Genomic DNA, 18,350 nt, shown 5'->3' with positions numbered 1-18,350 from the left:
ACTGGCTTTAACCACAATACAGGAAAATCCTGAGAGAAAACTGTTTTGAAACTACAAAAGAGACTAAGGCGGGGGTTCACCTTCAGCATGACAATAAACCTAAAGTTAAAGCCAGCTACAATGGTTTAGATCAAAGCACATTCAGTTTTAAAACGGTCCAGTCAAAGTCCTGACCTCCGTCCTACTAAGAATCCATGGCTAGATTTGAAAATCAATGTTCACAGATGCTCTCCATATAAATAACAATGACCCACATTTGTAATGTGCAAAACTGTTTAGAGACCAAAGGTGAAAGACTTGCAGCTGTAATTGCAGGAAAAGGTGGTTATACAAAAAATATGATCTCAGGAGAGCTAAATTTAAAAGCTTCCCACACTTTTCAGATTAGCATTTGTAAATACTTTGGAAACTATATATCCTCTCTTCCTTCCCTTTTATATAAAATATTTTTTTCTTGGTCTGTTATGTAAAATACCATAAAATATAATTGAAACTTGTGGCTAAAATGTGAGAAAACTTCATAGGGCAGGAACTTGTCACAATCCTTTTGTAGACTAGCTATTTTAGAAGCCCTTTGCTAGTTAATTTTAGCAGTTCTTGTGTAATCCTCTACAACTGAGCGGTATGACCTGAATCTTTGTTAACCCGTAAGTGTTGTGCAGTATTTTTAACTTCTATTTCCATCAATTTTTCCCTTTTTTCGGCTGGCTTGTGGTATTTCCCAACAAAAGCTAATAAAAAAATGCCAAATTTTTTCCTTGTAGTATTTAGTTTTTTCAACTTTCCATGCATCTTGTGTCCAATCATCAACATGAAGGCAAAACTTCACTTTAGTATATAAGAATTTGATAAAATTTTAATATCCCTCTTGTGACACCAGGAACAACCCTTATTATTAAGATTAATTAGAGAAAACTAAAGAGTGTTTATCCACTTCTGCAAAAGATACCAGTGTTCAGAGTTGGTACTCTATCTGAAAGTTTGCAGACAACCAAGTGTCAATGATACATTATACATTATAAAACATAAGTGCTTAAATGCAAAGCGGCATTTCAATTATTCACACTGCCTGACAAAGCAATAATAGAATTACATGTCCTTGTGGTTGGCGGTCAAATGTTAATGCCGTTTTCTGGTCATATGGAGGGGCCTCATCAATTGTATACTGCTAAACCCACCCATCCTGGTCAGTGGACCAAAGTTCAGCTTTTATGTAAGCGCAATCATTACATAAGACTGCAGAGTCTGAGCAGCTCACAAATAATTAATGCCTAAAAGTTGACTGAGCACTTCTTTTGCATCACTTAGAAGATCCAGATTGGAAAAAAAAAAAAACGAGATGGTCCTACCTCTTCACAGGCACTGCACAAACCACACGATTAGCCAAAAAGATATGAAGCGTGTTAGAGAAGGGCTCTGTCAGACTTGTAAACTCTGTGTGGCTCTTTGTTTTATACTATAGTGATCTATAAAAAACCCACCAGCTTTGTCTATCATAATAGGAGAATATGTTAAAGTCTAACCAGTTAAATAAATATATATTCTGGCATAAGGGCAATAGACAGGTTATATAGTCCTTTAAAGAGTATAATATCAAGCTTGATAATTTCCCTTAGAAGAATATGCTGTAGTAGAATCCTAAAAGAAGAATACAACTAAACTGAGCACTTTTTCTTTTTTACATGTTTTAAAATGGTCAGTAAATGGTGATCAGTTACTCTAATTGTCTGGTTTCTATGTATTGAAGGCTTTCTTCACGAAAACCTCCTGTCTCTGGTTCTTACATAACAATACTGTTGGTTCAAATTCAGGTGTATGTTAGCAAATTCTAAAGAGGTAATCTTAGTTTTTTTTCTTTTGCAGAAGGACACGTATGCTACATATTATTGCTGATACTGCTGAACCACCCACCACCTTCTTAGCCCTAAGTAGAAACTGCATCTACACGTTTTACTTAAACCGAAAGGATCTGATGAGTTGTCCACCAAACACAACCAAATATACTCTTCCGGCATTCCTCTACCTCGTAAACATATTTAACAATCTGAGCAAGGTTCTCACTAAGAGCAGTTGTTTTCTATTTGCATTCTTAGAAAAAAATCATTGTTACTGAGTGATTTTTCTGGTGTTGGACCCGTCCACGTTAACAAAAGTCAATGCAGGAGCAGTCTTTCTCTGTGTAAAAGATCCCCTGGGATTTTCTCTGAAATTATCTTTACAGGGCTTTCTTTTACAAAACTTTTAAATTTCATTAGTTTACCAAATTAATACATAGAGAACAATGTTTTTTTTTAAGGTTACAGAGATGCTAAAAGTTGTGTTTTCCGTTAAAAAAACAACAACCAAACAAACGGAAATTAGATGTCTTTCCCAAACACAAAACCTTTGTCATGCTTTCCACAAGTAAGTTGAATATTAAGGGAAATTCAAAGACTGATGTTAGTCTCACCTGCTACAGAGATGATGAAAGAGGCATCCATGGCATCGATCCCCAGGTTTCTGGCCCTGGCAGACAGGTGGAAGTACGGGATGAAGTAGGCCAGTTGACTGAACACCAAGGACCAAGTGTAGATGCAAAAGAAGGGGTCCTTCAGTAATGAGAAATCCAGTACTTTGTCTTTTACGACTGCCACCTCAGTCGGCACACTGGCCTGTAAAGGAACTCCAATGGTTGTGGACCTGTTCATGCTACCATTCATCTCCGCCGGGCTGTCGGGGTTGCAGGCCTTACACTGACCCGAGTCATGTTGGGGCTCGTGGCCATTTATGTTATTTAGGACCAGTTTAGTCAATTCAGGGTTCAATGACTGGCTCTCTTGTCCATGAATGCATTGTCCTCTCAAGTTTTCAGTGTCCCTGTCAGGTGAAGGAGAGGATGGGAGGGAGCCTGATTTGGAGACACCATTGGTTAAAGGAGGAGAGCTACTCAGGCAGTTTTTAGGGTAGTCCTTCTCTGCAGAGCTCTTCAGGGAAATGGCAGGGCTCTTTTGGATGGGCAAAGAAGTAGGGTTTAAAAGAGGCGGCTTCACGTTGATGGGTCTCAGAAGCATCCCGGAAGCCACCAAGTTCAGCATGAGGCCCCCGAGAATCAGCATTGCACCTAAGGATGAAAAACCAAACCCACGACATGAAATTTGCTGACCGACAAAGCGTTCATTTAAAGAGTTATCCCACGTACCTTGCCAAGCATACTGATCCAGAAGCAGCTGGGTGAATGGAGCCAGGGCAAAGGTCAAACCCATTCCAGATCGGCCAATCGCATATGCTGTTGCCAGGCGTTTTCTGAAGTACAGCGCTGTTATCACTGAAAACGACTGGTATAGTAGTGCAAAACCCATTCCTGACAGGAGAAAATAGGTTAGTGGGATGAATCTCTGTTTCATTCTGGGAACATTAAAGTCTTAAAAGTAAAAAGAATCAAGAAGCAATTATTTCATCCAAAAAAACAGCAACAACACAACTTATTTTCACAAACTTAAACTCACCGACTACCACTCCCATGCTAATGTAGAGGTATACCACACTGCTGGCAAAAGATGCTTAAGATGAAGCCTCCACTAACTAGCACTGCACCGGAGATTGAGGTCACCCTCGGTCCCAGCTTGGCACAGGCCACAGAGGCAAGGGGCGCTGCAGGAGAAGATTTTACACGGAGTTGGCTCTTTGGACATATTTTCCCCCTCTCAGTTATAAAACATCTAATTATTGCTGGTAAAGCTATTTCAAAGGGTTGACATGAAAAACAAAAAAATATATATATATTTGTTTTTCTCCAAACCTCCAGAAAGTCGTAAACTAGACATGATGGAACCGATCCAGCTGATGCTCTCGGCTGAGCCGCCAAACTCATCTTGGAATGCCACAAAGAAAATCCCAAAACTTTTTAATGTGCCCATCACAAGCACATTTACCTGCAAATACACACAGATGCCAATATACAGAAACGTCAACAAGTCATGTTTTTATCCACTGCCTCATAGCGTAGCGATATGTAAAACACACATGTGAGCTTGTGTAATCAAGGAGGTGAATTCTACCTAAACCTCCTCAACACAATCCATGTAACAAATACCCTTCAATGAAGTGTTTGTAGTTGTTGTTTTTTATTTTACAATTTAACATATATCTACACAGCAAAAGATTTAACTGAAAGTAAGCTTCATGTCAAATCAAGTACTAAAAATGCAAAAAAGAGAAAGGATAAGAAGAAGTAAAATGTCCAAAGTAGGATTTTTACTCAATCACACACCTCTTCATGCTTGTGCAAGAGTGTAAACTAGCAGTAGTAGTACTGCAATAATCAAGGTGAAGAAAAAAATATGCAATGTTTTCAGATACTCATGCTAAACCTTTTTATCAATTAGTCTAAGTTGTTTTTCTGTTTTTGTTTTGAAACTTCTTTAGGGGGAAACATTAGGCTGCCTTCAAGTAATTATTGCCATTGTACATATATCGGGGATACTGGAATTTGTGACAAATTGTGATAGAAATTTTAAAAAAATAATATTTCAGAAATCAGATCAACATACCAAGAAACAATGGAGGACCACCATCCAGCCCCACCCTCCATCTGGAGGGTCCTCATACTGAATCTCTTTCTCCTTCTCCTTCTTTGTGGTCATTGCATCTCTCCCGAACAGGTTCATTGTGGCCTTTGTTTCACTGGAAGCAAATAGAAAAATAATTAAAACACATATTGATTATCAAACAGCATTTTAAAGTTATGTACCAGATGTTTTTTTTTTCTTAGGTTTTCCCACTGCATAGTCACTGATGATTATTTCTGTGTAATAGTCAAAGGTTTTTGCATATATATTTAAAAAAAAATCTAAGCGGCAATGAATGTACATTCTTTCTGTATTTACTCTCAAAATAAAATAAAATAAAAAGAATCCAAGTAATTTCAGAGGCGTAAAAGGTTGTCGGTGTTTTATATCAATATTGCGCTATGACACAGAAGAACACTCTTAAAGCTCAGATATCTCCCTTATTCAACAATTTTGGCAGTGTATTATAGTACCCAGACATTATTGAAACGGATATTTACTTATTAAATCAAATTAATTAATATAAAGTAATACAGGGATAGCCAAACCAAATCCTAATAGTCCAATATTGGTTTGTGTTACCAAGGTATTCAACCTGGAGATGGTGTGTTTAAAAGGGTTGTTATTTAGAACAAAATAAATAGTGATGTAAAAAACAGATTATAAAGCAAGCTTGCTATATATATATATATATATATAATTATATATATATATATATATATATATATAGAAAGTCCTTGCTGGGATTGTCCTTAATGAAAAAAAAAAGCATTCATCCACTTAAAGATTACAGGACACAGTAGGTCAGTGATTTTTCTTTGAGCCTTCTCAAGCTACTGTAGTCAACATGCTAAAATGCGAGCTCTACAGCAGCATGAACACTTTATTTTGCAACGCAACTTTTTATTAAAATGTGTTTCGAGCAGCTAACAGCACACTGTTATTTGGTAATGCAGCTCCTACAAATTAAAATTTTTGTAGTCACACTGAGTTATGTGAATTCATAAATGAACTTTTAGTACACCCATCAAGATTTTAGATATGTCTTAGTTTTTTATGTTCTTATTCATTTATGTTCGTTTTGTCATGAATTAAATACGCAAGTACTTTTAAAGCTAAGTGACAGTGGACAGTAATTCCTTTAGATCTTTATAAGCTTCGGCTTTAACATTACTAATAAAGGATTGTTTTAAAATAGTGTCAAAGAGAAATAGGAATCCCTTATATTTTTTTTACAAAGAATATGCGTGGGGAAAAAACAATTAGAGTAGAATAGATTTTTAGGTTTTTATAGTCTCTCTGGTCACATTTTCAAAAATGGATCCTATATATCTAACACAAAAGTCGCAAAGAAAATCCAGCTATTAATGTTTAAATCGTGACAGTCACGGTGCAACCAAGGCTAGTTACTTTTCCTCCTCTTCTGCCCTTATTACAGCTGCTCCACTGGACTGAATGTCTGAGCAGCGTTCATATTATACAAGTCTGTGTCTCTGCAGGAGCAAATATTTAATTATGCATATGTTGGGGCCTACTGCCAGCATGAACAGCATGTTCTTTTCACATTTTGCTGATGATAGTTTAACTTTCTGGTAATTCAATTTTGCCCAAAGATGTATATTATTCAAGGAAAACAACACAGTGACTGATTTTGATACCCATAGGATGAAATCCAGTCTTGTACTGAAAAAACAAAGAATTGGCGCTGTGGCAACATTTCAGTTTCACATCAAACAACATGAAAAACAATGCTGACCAGTAGAAGAGGGGAGGCACCAGTTTTTGCTGCTCTTCAGTGTGTTGTGGATCATTAAATTGTGTAGGAGAAATGTTGCTCTATTGGTTTTCTTAAGTATTTACAGTGGATGAGCACATGCGTATCATTTTCTCTACATTTCAGTCTTAAATGGCCATTCACCAGAATCCATAATAACAAGGAACAGAAATTTGAACATGATGGAGGAGCACTTCTGCTTTCCCTTTTTAAGATTTTAAGATCACTGTGGACCCTACAACTTGACTGATTGGGTATCTGATTGGTCGGTTTCTTCTGTTCAGTTTATGTCTACGATGGTTTCGCATCACTGAGCAACCTGTCATTGTAATGGTGTAACTGGCGAAGGAAAAAAATACCTTCTCAGGTAAAACTGCTTATCCAGCAACCTTCGCAGTAATTGGCACCCCAGGGAAAGTCATTTTGTTGCTGTGGTCGACGTTGTGCGCCCCAATATCCCTTTCTTTGCTGCAGTTCTCTAAAAGCGAGCTTTGCAGATTTTCTTTTAACCTCCCTTACTCTCCTCCTCGCTGCATCTGTGGTGGCAAGATCAACTTGGGTCCTGGTTAAGCCTTGTGTATCACAGTCATGCTGGTTTTAAACCATCAAATTATGGCTCTGACTGTAGACAATAGGACATTTTTTGATGAGTGATATTTTTTGGTTGCCCTTTTCTGACTCAGAAAGGTCCACACATGTCTTTTTTAATCAAACGCCATGTTCTCTTGTCTTTCCAATTTTGCAGGGATGCTAAGTGAAACCATGTGTTACATTAATCCCCACCCCAGAGAAACAAGAATTCATGGGTTGCAAATATAAAGTTTGCAAGACTCTGTCTACCTTAAAAAAGTATAATAAGTATAAATAACATTTAGAATAATTAATTTATTTTAGGGCTTTTTACATCTTTAATCAGAGGTGGCAATTAATGTGGAGATGGTATGAACTAAAATTAAGGCAAAAAGGAAAACAATATGGATTCCAACTAACCAACATTTTCCCAACTTTTCCTTTCATTGTCAAGTTTCCCACCATTTTCTGCGAGCTTTAGCATCTCAACCATTAATAATATACACAGACCAATTCAATACATATTATTAAAGTTAATTTATTTCAGTAACCATGTTCACAAAGTGAAACACATTACATAAGTTAAACACAGGCTAATGTTTTCAAGCCTTTATTTCCGTTAACTATGATGATTTTTCACCAACAGCAAATGAAAACACAACATTTAAGATACGAACTTCGCATCAGATCAATAAAACAAACTGTTGGCTTGAAAAAGACTATGTTTAATACCTCCTTAAAGGTTATTTTCAAAAGATAATTTTAATCTAAAAAAACAAGTCTCATTGAAGCGCATATTCTAATTTATTGAATAGGACGGTATATAGTGTGCATTAAGACCAGTTAGACACCATCCAACTGACCAAATATATTATTGGCATTGTGACCATATATATAGGCCTTAAAATAAGATATCAAACCAAATATTCAGTATAAGAATCTATTATAATATAACGTAAATAATACACATATAAATACTACTGTACTGTATACCGTGTCACTGAAGCTTTATAAAACAACTCTGTAAAACTTTTGTGCTCCAGTGATTAAGTATCAACCTGTTCATGTTTCAGGCTGTGCTGTGGTCTGACACCCAACAATCCATGGTTGACCTTGGACAGCTTTGAGCATTTCTTGGAATGTTCTTTCCCATAATCATCCTCCCAAGACTTTAACAGATCTTTAACAAACTTTGTTGAAATAACACATTGCAGGTTTTACATAATAATTAATTCATTTTACCTATCTACGGCGAACCGTGCCTCTTGCCAAATGACTGCTTGAGACATGCATGAGCCCCAAAATAATGGATCCCTTGTGGGACAATTGGATGGATTGATAGATGGATGGATGGATGGATGGATTAGGGTGGCTGACAGGTGCAAACGTGCAGCAAATGGCTGAACATGCGGCAGACACATGAACAATGCAAAATCCAAAACACGTAAACACAAAAAACACATGCAACAAAAAATGCTGCAAGAGAAAAATGCTGCAATCACAGAAAATAGAAGCAAAATGAAAAAAAAAATGTGGTGTAGTGGTCTGGCGCAGTTCCATTTTTTTAGAGTGAGTTTTATAAAAAAAAATGTACTTGTTTTTGGTACATGCAGCATTTTCTTTTGCAGCATTTTTCTATTGCATATTTTTTATGTTTTTGCATGTGTATGTATTGCAGTTTGCGTCATTCTATTTTTTCTGATAGCAGCACTTTTCTGTAGTTTGACCATTTGTGGCACCATTCAGCCATTTGCTGTGTGTTTGGACCTGCCAGCCACCACAATGGATGAGTAAACAGCTGGAAACAACGTGAAGACAGAGCAAAACACAATGAACTGCTCACAGACTAAACTACAACAGCAAGATGTGCTTTGCTGGTTAAGAGAAGGAACAACACATCACTATTATTGTAATATGCCCGTATTAGTATTATACTAAATAAATCAATGACTGCTACCTTTTAACTTTAGTATTTACATAAAGACAGTGTAGTTATTTTTTCCTAACTGAATTGTGTAAATTGACACACATAGGGAAACTGTTGCATTCTGAATTTGGGTACCTAATACTACCAATTTACAGAAGCTGAAGTAGAGCATTTTTTGCAGGAATTTAATCTCGCTCTGTGTCCAAAGGATGATACAAAATCTACTAATTTAACTGGGTACAGAGGTAAAGTATGGGAATAAGAAGACATTGGATTTGATCTTGTAGAGCTGACATTATTTTATTTTGACAAATCGATTTAAAAAATTACACTCATCTATTATTTGGGCCTCTTGCTACTGATAACAAATCATTTGTGACAAACATAGTTGGTGAAAATTATTTTTTTTTTAAAGGATATGAAATTAATACAGGTTTTGCTGCTGTAATATGAGGGTTGGGTATACACCATGATACTACTGCTTTCAATTTTGATTTTAAATCAAATGAGCCCTAAATAAACCTTGTTGACAAGCTCATGGGCTTTGTATTTTTCTTTTTTGTTGCCTTACTGTGGAGCTGAGCTCTAAAATCTGCTAGCATCACAGTCCAAAGATGATCCAAGTGCTTTTGCTGATGTAAATGTGCTTGTTTAGCAATAAACATTTTGCTCATCAATTATCCTGCATTCCAGATGTGGAAAACATCACAATAAACCAAGTTCATCCTGGTTAGAGAGGCCGACACAGTTCTTGAGAGGCAAGTAAACCAGAAGTCGTCATGTCTTGTTGTAAAAATAGACTAGCCAGTATCATTCTGCTGTACCTACTAAATAAGGCAATGTGACATAAGATCAAATATTAACCATTTGCTCCTGAAAAACAAACCAGTGGATGGATTTGAGGATGAAGCATCATATAAAGAAATTGGTGGAATTATGCAATAAAAGGGTGATGGCAAAAAAAAAATAACATTGATTATAATTTATTGAAAACTTCATCATCTATAATTATCCTGTGCAAAAATTTTGGATGACTGGACAATTTTATATGGGCAGCAATTTTCTTTTTCTTGAATAAGATGCCCTGCATTCAACCCGGAAGAGATGTGTGATACATTATGCTTTCAGGGCACATCATGCATAAATACTGAGCAGAGTAACCATAAATTCTAAATGTGTGGCAGCGAAATTGTGTAATATATTTGGTTCAACGCATTTGAGGGAAGACTCTCTAAAGGGCAAAACCTACTGCTGGCGTATAAAGCTAATTAGTCAAACATCGAAAGTGAACGAAAAATTATGGCTCTATTAATTTTTCTTATTACAGCCCTGCTGTGTGATATCTGACCAGTGACTGGCTCCCTTTGGTGGTGGTGGTGGTAGGGGGGGGGGGGGGGGGGGGTTTTAGGACTGCTGCGATGCTAGCTTGATTGCATAACCACACATCTTCATGGCACGCCCAGAGGCAGCTTGAAGGAAAGTTTGTCTATGCAGCAACATCTCGGAGGAGTTTTGTGAAATGACCTGTAATCTGAGGAGCTGGTAAGCACAATCAACTTTTTGTATGTATATATGTATGTTTGGACAAACTGACATGTGTAAGAGTTAGACCTGTATGAAAAGCCAGGACCAAATCAAGACAAAATGAGTGAACTGGATCTGTATGGTTTGACAAAAATATCACCAGCGCTTTAATAAATATACTTTCAACAAATCATACTCATGGTTTATTTTACACATTTTGGAAAAAGGCTGCAGAGCGGCAACTACGTTATCACTAACACATCGCAAGAAGTTCCTCTCCTGCCCCAGGCTTTTCTGTCTTTACCTGATATCCATATGCATGTGTGGATTTTTGTCTGGGTACTTCGATTTCCTCCCACAATCCAAAGACATATATGCAAGGTGCATATTGTTGAAGCTCTATAGGCATAAGTGTGTGTATGTGTGTGTGTGTGTGTGTGTGTGTGTGAACATTTATTAGTCTGCTAAGGTCTGCTAATGGTTAAACAGATAGATTTTTTGGGATATTAAGAGATATTAACAACAACAGGTACACATTCTACCAAAACTAGTTAACAGTTCAGTCTTCAGCTACGTAAAACAAAACAATGCATATGCTTTTTGATAGACAATGATTAGACATCGGTTAGGTTTTCTTTTCTCCTCAGATTCCCCCAATTGCAAATGCACCAAGATTGGTTGGCAACTTGGGGTTCAGTGTGTGCCCAAGGAACAAATGGAAGCTGATATCAAACAGACAACCATCCAATTGCTGGACTACTACTCTTCCTGCTTAGCAATAGCCACACCTCTGCTGAAACTAGGACAGATATTATTTGCCATCTGGCTTCTGGTATGGGTAATTGTAGTCTTTTGGAAATATGCTGCAAACTTTCAACTTTTTTCAATCAAAGCAAATGTCACGTACATATTAGTGATCCCAAAGAGATTCCCAATAGGCACTCTTCCATTGCATGTGGAAAGCCCCAAGCTTTTCAAAAACCCGGGTCTTAAAGTTTTAACATGTTACGTTCAGAGATGGTTTTCTGCATAGCTTGGTTGTGACAAGGGGCTATTTGAGGGTTTAGTTGAGTAGATCAGCAGTTTAGGAAATAACTCAGGCCTCCCTGTCAAACATCGATGGCACTGCCACATTCAAAATCACTTAGATCTTTCTCCCTCATTCTGTTTGAACTTCAGCAAGTCATCTTCTCCACATCTAAATGACTAGAGGCATTGAGTTATTGCTTTGCGATTGGCCGATTCATTATTTAAGTTGAGTTTAAATAACTGAACAAGTATAGATTTAAATAATGTTAGACTCTGGTAAACACCCGATTATAAGTAAAAAAAAAAACCACAGTTGACAGAGTCCACTTTCTTTTCCCAACAAAAATTTATTTGTGCTCTAAAAGTCTTTGTGACCCCTGACTGCAAACATTGACAACAGTGTATGTCACTTGCAAGCTGGAGAAATTGATTTAGTTTATCATAATCTACAGACTGCAGACATCTCACTAATCAAGAGAAGATACAGGCAGTATGGCCAAAGGTTTTGGCTCTGGTCCAACAGGAGTCATGGAGCCACAAAGCTGAAAGTCAAAGTTTCAACATCAACTTAAAAGTCCTGTGGGCTACACTGATTACACAGTATAAAAAAAATCAAGCTATGCACCGGTGCAATAACAGAGACACTAGGTGAAACTGAGGGGGATAAATACTTTTAGGTGAAGAAAAGACAACTGGGCATTGAATAGGTCGGCTTATGGATCATGAACAGCCGACACTGAAACTCAAACTTTAGCATCATGACAAAACACAAGTAGAAACAAGTTTTAGACAGCTAATATTTTGGAATGGTCAAGTAAAAGTCCCGACCTTAATCCAAGCGGAGGATTCGATTTCTTCCAAGATCTGAAGTGAACAGTTTCTGTGAGGAAGCGCTTCAACATCCCAGAGCAGAGGCTGCTCAGTACAGATGAGGCTAAAGTTCCTCCAAGCTGATGTGCAGGCTGGATCAATAGTTTACCTTTAGTTATAGTTACTGCTGCACGGGTGGCAGAAGATAGGTGCTTAAAGCTAAAGCTAATGTGCTTTTCACACTCAATATTGTTCTATTGGATGTTCTTTCTCTAGTTTAAGTAGCAGGAATCTAGAAATGAGTGCTGTAAAAGAGCATTTTCCCCTTAAAAATTACTATTGAAAAAACATTTCATTATCCTGGGGCGATGTGGAAAAGTAATTTTTGCCTAAAAGACCTGAAAAAGCAACTGATCACACCCTGATCTAAAGAAATTCAGGAACAGATGAGAAATATAGTCAATGGCATCTATTAGCCTGGAAAGCGTAACAAATGTTCAATATTATTTTGTGTGTGTGTTTGTGGGGGGGGGGGGGGGGGGGGGGGTCTTTATTTGTTTGAATCTTTGCCTTGTATTTTGCTTTTTGTGCAGCACTTTGGTCAATCATGTGTTGTTTTTACACACACAGTGAGAGCCCTTATCCACACATGTAACGGGGAACCTTCCCAGTAGTGGCCGGTCTACCAAAGTTACAGAAAGAGAGCATCAACGAGTCTTGCAGGAGGTCGTAAAGGGACCCAGAACATCCACCAAAGCCATGCAAGCTTTATTTGCCTACGCTGAAATCTAGTATTTCAACAATAACACAGAGACTGGGCTAACACTGCATCCATTAGAGTTTCAAGCCCAAAACCACTGCTTACAAGGTTCTATAGTACATTTCCCAAAAAACATATTTTTGGGAAATATCCAGTGGACCGATGTGATTGATGTGACCTTAACGGGCTTTTAATGCCCAAAAATCCTCCATAAGGTGAAATTAAAACATTTGTACAAAGAAAGTGGGTCAAAATACCTCCACAGTAGTTTCAAAGATTAATTTCATCATCATTTATATCATCATTAATGATAAATGGCAGTTGTTGCCACCAATGGGCCAAAGGCAGTTATTAGGTTGGTTAGATTTTTTTTTCTTAATAAATGAAGACATCATGATATAAGTTGTTTTTGAAATTTGTAAGAGGTCTGTAAGGAAAACTTTTAGAAGCCCATCTCTTTTTTTAAATGTGTTTTGAAACACCACATGCTGCTATGTTGGGAAATAACCTTCACCAAGACAACAAAAAACAATTTGCAATCCAAATCAACACATGCCCTTATTTGTTGTATAAACGCACTAATGAGTGCATGCGTCACTCTCTAAAGCCAGCCACCATAAATAATGGGGGCCAGACCAAATCAGCAGAAGTCAAATTGGCATTACAGCAGCATAAAATAAAAAAATAAAAATTCAAAGTTACAACCACTATGACATAACCCATTGAGATTAAGGCAGGGGCAGCCAGATGCGGACCAATAAGATTTTGACATTTTTAATTAAGATACTGCCACATATAGTAGGGGAAGGAATAACGTAGCAGACATTCAAAAGGAGTGCTCTAAAAAAGACAAAAACCGATATGAAAACCTGCCCGTCAGGTTTACGTACATTCATCTTCAGAATAAAATCATTTTGGATTTGTGATATTTTAATTGAAACATTGTTTTTTTGTAGGGTGGAATGATGATTTCCCAATATTTGGAAAACCCCAGGAAATTGAACAGAAATCCTACACTTTTTAAAACCATGAACAAAATTTGGGCATAATACTGGCTGGGTTTCTGACCACTCTTCGTTTTGGAATTGGTAGAATGCATTTGTGATGTTTGACTTCCAGGTAGGCAGCTGACTTCAGAACAAACTCCTACCGTTTTTCAATGGGTCTGATGTGTGCTGAGCTAACCTTCTTTATCCATTCAAAACCCAGTTTTGATGTACTTTTTGGACCATAATCTTGTTGGAACTCCCAACTATGTCCAAGTTTCAACTGTCTTACAAAGACTCCTACCCTTTAGATGAAGAGGAAGTTGGCTGGATGCTCCAGAATAACCCAGCAACCAACGACACATGGGCTTACCATAGGACTGAAGATGCTGAAACACCAGTGTTACTGTTCAGTTAACATCGCTGACTGTGTGCGTGGTGACCAAGAAAGAAGCCCCTGCTCAAAAATCAAAACATTTGAGCTTAGCTGAAAATTGAAGCTGCTCACTTCATCAGGCCAATATGTTCTGGACAATGGTTTTATGGTCAAACGACACAAAAATCGAGTTATAGGGTCACAACGATGAGAAAAATGTTTGGAGGGTTCAAGGTGAGCATTTCAGTCGGGAGAAAAAAAAGGTCTCATTTGTCAAGCATAGTGTTGGTAGTGTCATGCTGTGGGGCTGTTCCATTGCCAGTATGACAGGTGTTTCCCACAAAAGTGGAAGAAATAATGTAAATGTACCTGCAAATTCTCCAACTTCACCTCCAGTCAACAGCTAGATGATCAAACTTTGGACAGAATTGGTTGTTTAAACAAGACAGTGATCCAAAACACACATCATTCAGAAATAGTTTTGGAATCGATCAAGCAGGCTGACATTAAGCTCATGGAAAAGTGATGACCTCAAGATTATTCAATATTTATGGAGAATGTTTAAAAGGTGGGTTGATGGCAGGAGACCAAGTGATTTGTGTTAACCCTGTAATTCTGATAGGGAAAATTGCCAAGCATCGAACCAGCATTATGCCAGAGGTTTGCTAATGGTTACAAAATGTGTTTGGTTTCTCTGCAACTTGCCTGGGAACAGGTGATCAAATATTGGTTGGGCTTTTTATAATTATTCCACCCGCAAAAAAGAAACGTTTAAAAAAATCTTTAAAAGCTCAAAATCAATATGACTTTTGTGTCTATGAGTAGCCTCTATGTAGGTAAATTCTGACCAGCAAAATAAATACATTAGACTGTCAGGAGATTTATAGAGGTACACTTATTATGCTTCTCCATTGACAATTTCCACTCCGCACGGCTCTACTCCAGTCAATCTGTCTCTACTCCGCATGGAGGCTGTTGCATTTCCACTGATGGCTGGAGCTGTGGCTTTAAGCCCCACCTCCACACTGCAAAAACAGAGCTAAAAATAAGTAAAATGTTCTTAAAGTTAGTATATTTGTCCTTGATTTGAGCAGGAAAATAAGATGATTTGCCAATGGAATAAGATTTTTGCACTTAAAATAGGAACAAATCATCTCCATCATCTTATTTCAAGTGCAGTATATCTAATTATCTTATTTTAGGGGTAAAAGTACTCATTCCATTGGCAGACAATCTTATTTACCTGCTCAAATCAAGGACAAATACACTAACTTTAAGAACATTTTACTTATTTTTAGATCGGTTTTTGCAGTGCAGCCATCAGTGTTGTGCATTCTGCCACTGTTAAGCGTTACTGTGTGACATTAACATGTTAAAGAAATCTGTGAACAGTGAAGAATAAAAAAAAAAGTACATAAATCGTTAAAGTAAAAACAGAAGTAAAACTATTTTAAAAAAATACAAATGTTTGTATTATTGTATATGCAAGAATGTCTTGAATCTTTTTTTTTCAAGATTAAAAAAAAATGACTGGGATAAATAGCTGGATTCCAGATCAGCCTGGACAAAGAGTAGAATAAGGCCCGGCTTCTCTCTGCCTGCACAGGTAATGGGGGTGTGGGGCAGAGACAATGTGTCCCCTCCTATTCAGATTACTACCCAGAAGAATCCATATCAAACTCGCATTCTTCTCCCATAAGCTTAAACTGGAAATACCTGGTGCTCACTGATCGTATTATCTTAACTAGATCTTTGCATTTAATGCAATCAGAGCCCCAAAGGGAAACTTGAGAAAGATGAATGATCACATCAAAACTGACAAAGAATGAGGGGGAAGAATTCTTCTCTGTTTACGCCTCTAACCTCTGTAACTCGCTTTTCAGCTATTTGGCTTCTTTGTGCTTCACAAAATGAACTTTCATTTTAATTACCTTTTTAACTTTTTTCATTTTTAAATACCTTTAATGCTGTCTTGGTATTTCCCCTGAAGGCACTGCAGGTGAAGAAAGAACTCACAGGTCCTATAGTGTCATTCTAATTGTTGGCGAAGAGCAGGTGGAAGTATGGTTTCAACCGGATCGGCTTGAAACCTGCAAAAAAAAAAAAAATTGATACGGTTATTCACGGGTAATTGTGTTTTTCTGATCAGAAAGAGTGATCTAAGTGTGAAAAATAAGCAAAAACGGGAAATCTGGCTAAAAGCTTTTCACGGGACTGTATCAAATTAGCCTCTGATGAAGCCAACTTTACTTGTCACAGGGTTATATGATGCCGGAGCTAACAAGATGCCACTAGAGGATAATTCTAATCTATTTCTTTAACGCTGAAGAGGAAGAGCAGTCAAGGATGAATTCAGTTCAGTTTGACTTGGATACAATAATTGGCAACATGACAAGAAGAAGCAGTTCCTTATATATTCTCATGCCCAGACAAGTCTGAGTACGGCAAGTGTCTGGAGCAGCACCAGGAACAAAATCTAAATAACACAACATATATGAGAAGGTGCCATCAAGAGACGTTGTGGTGTAAACACGTTGGGCCCCTCCTTCGAACCTAACAATTCGACACACCAGGTTCAGCTGGTTTTCATGCTTTTGCAAATTTACAGTCTACATCGTCTCAGAGTGAGTGGTACTTTCAGGCAAAAGAACAAACATAAAGAAAGCACTCAAAGAGTGAGAAGAAAAACCAAGATTTAGACTGATAACATTTTTTTGCACAATCAGCACCAGGATGGCTTCAAGCAACATAACTCGAATTTGTGGTTCTGAAATGGCTCAGGGTTACAGCAGGATAACAAGCTTCTTGACAGAGCAACCTGTTCCAAAAAGTGGGTCAAACGAACGGGAGGTCTCTTCCAAAACAGTTGCACATGTTACTCTTGACAGCACAAAACATGTATAGCACTGGGTTGCAGTCTAGAAAATGTCCACAGAGAGCTCATTTATCAAAAAGAAAGTTAATTACATAAAGTATTTAAGGGAGATTAGCTTTCATAATCCCCTCCTGCAGCATTACTGTTGTCAAAATGAATCCAAAGATCTCTAACTGAACTTGCAGTCTGACGAAGTTTACTTACAGCCAGTCATGCACCAGAGGTGAAGCGGTCTCACTGGACTCCCCAGGTGATCCAGCGAATACTTTTCATCCAAAAAAAAAAAAAAGAAAAAAAAAGAAGGGGCGATTCTGTCCAGAAGGGACACTCATTTACGCATAGTAAAAGTATCAGGATGTGGGCATGTTCCAACCCGGCCACTAACCTACTTTTCAGAAGATTATGCATTCATGGCTTAACTGTTTCTTGATCTAACTTAGCGATTTATTCTCTCTAAAGAAATCATTACTATAGAGTTTTATGATTTAACCATCCCCCCTCCCCTCGCAGCTTTTCGGCACTTTTAAATCTGACGCTCCAGCTTGGACGACTGCATGGGTTTGGCGCTTAAAATCAGAAAAGCCATGGACCAGGCTGTGCAGAGAACCAAGAGGTGTTCAACCCTGAGCTGCAGGCTTAGTCTCTCACAGGAGCAAACACAAACCCGCATTATTACGGGGTGGAGAGAGGGAACAGGGTGGTCTTACCGTGCGGTAGCTGCGGGTGGGTTATCTTTACTCGGCAGGCCTGTTACATTGCGCCCCTCACTCACTTCTGAGAGAATAAACTAAAAACAAAAAAAGACACACAGAGCCGCTTTAAACACAAAACTGCAACGTCATTCAGCAAGAGCCCAAACTCTGCAACGACTTCAAAGTTGGTTGAAAAGTTTTCAGCGTATAAATAACTTTGGAGGGTCCCGGGAGGATGACAGGTTTGGGGCAGCAGACGAATGATTCAAACGTGGCTGACAGCGGCGGAATCTGTTCCCTGTAATAAGGAGCAACACGTACCTGTCAGTTCTTCCTCCCCTTGTCGGCGGCGACACCCTTTCGGGACCTATATTCTCCCCCCACTTAGGACTGATAAGACGGGCTGCGTGAGGGGGATTTCTGGCGTGTCTGAGAGGCAGTGCGCGCTCCCGGTGCGGCACCGTGGCACAAGCTGCTGCG

At 38.1% G+C, this 18,350-nt stretch overlaps 1 pseudogene; it reads right to left on the bottom strand.

The window, feature by feature from the left end:
• Window positions 1-2,404: 2,404 nt before the first annotated feature.
• On the bottom strand, window positions 2,405-18,175 carry LOC118556347 (annotated as a pseudogene).
• Window positions 18,176-18,350: the final 175 nt, after the last annotated feature.

Source organism: Fundulus heteroclitus, unplaced genomic scaffold, assembly GCF_011125445.2.
Source record: "Fundulus heteroclitus isolate FHET01 unplaced genomic scaffold, MU-UCD_Fhet_4.1 scaffold_614, whole genome shotgun sequence".
Lineage (NCBI taxonomy): Eukaryota > Metazoa > Chordata > Actinopteri > Cyprinodontiformes > Fundulidae > Fundulus > Fundulus heteroclitus.
This window is presented reverse-complemented; position numbering and strand designations above follow the sequence as displayed.